The sequence below is a fragment of the Hipposideros armiger genome, unplaced genomic scaffold (assembly GCF_001890085.2).
Source record: "Hipposideros armiger isolate ML-2016 unplaced genomic scaffold, ASM189008v1 scaffold_127, whole genome shotgun sequence".
NCBI classification, from domain to species: Eukaryota; Metazoa; Chordata; class Mammalia; order Chiroptera; family Hipposideridae; genus Hipposideros; species Hipposideros armiger.
In genome coordinates, this window is record NW_017731477.1 from 1,139,781 (window position 1) to 1,144,918 (window position 5,138).

General features: G+C 35.0%; 1 long non-coding RNA gene across 1 annotated transcript in view; it reads right to left on the bottom strand.

Annotated features, from left to right (window-relative positions):
- The window catches only part of LOC109386002 (uncharacterized), a 34,382-nt gene that overhangs the window by 12,718 nt on the left and 16,526 nt on the right, over positions 1-5,138 (bottom strand). Inside the window, exon 4 of the long non-coding RNA XR_002124709.1 lies at positions 2,524-2,661. This is a non-coding gene — a long non-coding RNA (uncharacterized LOC109386002). The remainder of the gene's footprint in view (positions 1-2,523; positions 2,662-5,138) is intronic.

Genomic DNA, 5,138 nt, shown 5'->3' on the forward strand with positions numbered 1-5,138 from the left:
TATTTAACACATTACATTTGTGTGAAAATCTGTGGTCAAGCTCATCACTTAGGAATGGATTTATTATATGTATCAACCACAAATATATATATTTACTTAGGATGTGGTTGATATATATAATCATAGATGTAATTTATGTGTAGTCCTATATATGTTTGTTTCTTATGGAGAACAGAAAAATGGTGATATAGGTTAATATCATTCTCCAAACATCAGGATTATTATAAGTCATAAACATAATAGAATAGTATAGAATAGTATAGAATAGATGATAGCGGATAAATATATACATAAATAGATAGATGATAGATAGATGATAGATAGATAGATAGATAGATAGATAGATAGATAGATAGATAGATAGAGATATTGCAGGGGAACATAGGCTACTATTAGTCTATTTCAAGAAAGAATAGTAAGATGAGAAGTGTATTGAGTGAAGGAGGCCTGGGCAAGCATCCAAGATATGCTACCTACCAGTCTTGTGAAAATATATAGTTAACCTTACTAAACCTGTTTTCCTTATATTGTGATAGTTAATATAAAGTCTAATGCACTGTTTAACAAAGTAGGGACTTTAAAAGTTAGTATCATTCTCCATGAAGAAAAACAAAAATGCACTTTATAAATTACTGTTTGTGCTTTTAAAACAAACAAAATTCATAAATTTCTAGCACTGTTTTAAAAACTACAAAAATTTCCAATATAGAAGCATCAGTTTTTCTATCTTTAAATTCAGATTATTGTGATGATTGAATCAGAAATTATGTGTAATGTCTTAGGCATACAGTAGATTATCAATATATACAGGTATTCTTATTAGCTCTAAGTAAAATTAATGATTAAGCATGAATAGTTCAACAGAGGACGCAACACGGCAGTCGATAGTAGTTAGGCTAGTACAGATGGGAAAGTGGTCTGTCCATACACTCTAGTCATTCGTTATCCAGCAAAAACAAGTGTGGGCCAGGAAAATCTTTCCCTAGAACAATAGTGGATGCCAAGATCCTAACCACTCAATATAATCTCTCGGAAAGAAACATTTGGTGGCCTTTAAATAGAAAATATGGTGCCAAAAGAATACTTTTGCTGCCATATTTTTAATCTCCAAATTGCCACTAGTGGCGTTGAAAATGCTTCTTGACTGAAAGATGTATTATATTTGTTAGAGGGCCAAAGTCAATCCTGAAAGATATTAATGTTGTTATGTTCTAAGGGTGGTGCTGAGGGGGACAAAAACTATGAAAAAGCCCTGAAGANAAATTGAAAAGTTTTTACTTTTCTCTGTGCTAATTCCTGGTTTACAACGTTGAATACATTAGCAAAATACTAAGCCCTCTAAAATAATATATCACACGGTTTGAATAAACTTGCAAAGCACTGGATTTTTTTTTCTACCCAAATATTTAATTTGAAGTTGGCTTCAATTTCATAATTTGGAGCGTCTTCAGAAACCAATTTATTAGCATCATGTAGAAAAAAATAACTAATCAAAGTATCCCAAATAATAAGCTTGCCAGGTAAATATTTAAAGACATCACAATTACTTGTAATGTTTTAACCACAATGCAAATATTAGTTCTAACAGTTTATAATGAATAACTCCAGAGTAAAGTGGGAACTTGAACTTCCCTCTTCAAATTCCACCCTCTCCTCATATCTATGAGAAAAAAAAAATGTTAGTTACCATCTTTTGATTGCAAAAACCAGACACTCAGGTAATCCAAATGTTAGATAATCACAATGAAGATACAAATATAAATAAGAAAAACAAGAATCTTAAGGGACTCAGGGCTTGTCATATAGAAATTATAACATAAACAGGTCCCAGAGATGACTTAAGACTCAGGACAATTCGAGGAAGGAGATCTTACCTCTCAGTCCCAGAAAGTTGTCTGTTAACCACTGTATCCTTTCCAAACTGGCTTTTATCACTCGCAAATTTCAAACTCTATACTTTACTTTTTTATCTTTGGGTTTCTGCTGAGTCATACGTCTGAGTATTATTTTAATCTGTGACATTTGAGATAGGGCATTTCTTAATCATGCAAGAAAGGCTCTTTCACACACTGCACAACGTTGATTGGTCCGCAAACACTAAATGCCTCTAACGCATATTGGCCATTGTGACAACAAAAAAATACCCTAGCACTTTGCCAAACTCCCCTAGGGGGCAATATCTCTCCTCCCCACACTCAGGGAAGAACTAAGTAGGGCAATATGAGCTTCCTGCCTCCTCTCTGGCTCACAAACCACTAGCTGTTATAGTATGTAACAAGTAGGAGTTATTCCACAAATATCGGTTGCAATTTGTATCACGTTCATTTGATTGAGTTAAGATAAAGAAACCACAGTCTTAACACATATTTCAACAATAGTGTTTCTAGGTATATTTACCAAATCGATTTGAGAACTGTACTTATACAAAAATCTTCACATGAAGCACATGAAAAGATTCTCACTGTCATTAGTCATTAGAGAAATGCAAATCAAAAGTCTGATAAGATGGGGCCCATCACTTACCTCCAGCATCCCCTGCTGAGTCAGGCTGGGCAGCCCTCCAAGGACTTATTCTGAAATCCTACCCAATTTGGCTTTCTGTTTCCTTCACTCCTTGACCAAGTTCTCCTGGGAACAGGTCCGTAATAAATTAGTTCACACCTGGAAAAAAAAAAAAAGATACACTTCACACTCATTAGACGGCTTTAATAAAAAATATGGACGCTAACGAGTATTGGTGAGGATGTGGAGAAATTGAAACTTTCATACACTGTTAGTAGGAATTTAAAATGGTATAACTGTTTTGGAAAATAGTTTGGCAGTTCCTCAAAGAGTAGAGCATAGAGTAACCATATGACCAAGCAATTTCACTCCTAGATGTATACCCCAAAGAAATGAAAATATATATTCTTATAAAAATTGTACATAAATGTTTGCAGCAGTAGTATTCTTAATAATCAAAAAGTAGAAATAACCCAAATGCCCATCAACTGAAGAAAGGATAAAAAATATATACTATATCCATATAATGGAATATTATTCAGACATAAAGAAGAGTTATTAATGATCCATAACTCAAGAAGTGCTTATTCTTCTAAAAAACCCTCCACCAAAATGAAAACATAATCTACTTGTCTATCTTTGATAGGCAGGAAGATTGGAAAATAACTCCTTAGAAACATAATGATAGGGCTTCCTTCCCAGGAAGTAGATGAAGGGACAGAGGGAATTACATTTACAACTGATAAGTCACCTCCCTCAAATGATGGACAACATGCGTCTTCTAAAGTGACAACCAACCAATAAATGAACAAATAACAACAGTCCCCTTTCTCATCACCACCACTTCTGAAAATACATATTAAGATTTTATTCCTGGGAACACCTGAATCTCTAAGTAAAACTCTAAGGTCGAGAATATGATTGGGCCACACATTATTGCAGGAAAATTTCAGTTCCAGGATCCCTAATAAACACTGGACAGTCAGGTATTATTATATGACATACATAGTGGCACGGTGCAGAATATTACAACCTCACACAGAAGAAATCAGCCATGAGTACTTGGTCAGCAGATTACAGAATAACGTTTTGATAAACTGGTATGTATTTTTCTTCTCCTTTTCTCATGTTTCTTTTGCCTTTCCTCTATGATTCAGTGAGCTTATAGCCCCAGATAACGGTTGTTAAGTAAAATGTAAATAAAAGGAGTCGAATTTTGGCTTTTTCATTAGGAACAATGTCATGCTACATCATAAGATATTGGAGAACATGTCATTTGTCAGTTTCTACACTGTTCATCTTTTCTATCAGGGATGAAAAAGTAGTCACTTGTGGGTCTCTGAGAAAAGAACCTGACCCTGCCTGTTTCACAGCCCCTCACTCTCATCTCATCCCTGGTAAATTTCCAGTGTTTTCTCTGTGCACCATAGGAGCACAGCAATAACAGAGAAAATAGGAAGCTTTGGAAGCCTTCAGGAAATAGAAGCACACTGTACTTACATGTGTGGACCAGTGAACAGAATGAATGATGGTCATCTTATCATTCATTACACNCAATGTCATGCTACATCATAAGATATTGGAGAACATGTCATTTGTCAGTTTCTACACTGTTCATCTTTTCTATCAGGGATGAAAAAGTAGTCACTTGTGGGTCTCTGAGTAAAGAACCTGACCCTGCCTGTTTCACAGCCCCTCACTCTCATCTCATCCCTGGTAAATTTCCAGTGTTTTCTCTGTGCACCATAGGAGCACAGCAATAACAGAGAAAATAGGAAGCTTTGGAAGCCTTCAGGAAATAGAAGCACACTGTACTTACATGTGTGGACCAGTGAACAGAATGAATGATGGTCATCTTATCATTCATTACACGGGAACATGAAAATGACTGAGGACAGGTGCCCACCCTCCTTACTGATACAGTGGCATGTTTTCAATGTCTTAGAATTTAGAAGTAATTCTAGATGAAAGGGAGACGAAGCCTTAAATACACTGAAGTTTTGATTTTGGCCATTTGGCTGATTAAATATTCAAAATAAAAATTAATTTTTATTATAGAATAAGCTAAATTATATTTCTGGTGAACATAATAAAGTCTGAAGTCTAAGGTTAGTAATGACTACATTTTTATCAACACTTGCAAAATAGGAAGGGTACCTTTCTTGATAATTATAACTTTGAAAACTCTTTGTTAAATATAAAGCTGAAGGAATTATATCAAAGGAAGAAATTGAGGAGAATTAGTTATACAACATATTCCATGTGTTGTTGTTTTTTGTTTTTTACAGTTTTCAGCCCCCTTACAACTAGGCAGGGTCATATAATTTATTCTGGCTATTGGACTGTTAGTAGAAATGTCACGTGTCATTTTTGGTATAGGTATTTAATTGCTGAGGAGAAAACTCTCTGCATCTTTTTAACATGCTGCAGTGACTGAGGAGTTCACGTGTTACAGAAGGTGTAATCAAAAGAAAGTGAAATCTCTGGAAACCTAGGTCCCAGAGTGATTGTATGAAGCAGAGGCTCCCTGTCAACCCTCACAAGTTACGCAGCATGAGCAAGACATAAGCCTCTGTGGTATTAAGCCTCTAAAATTTCTGGAGTAATTTGTTATTATAGCATAACTGAGCCTATAC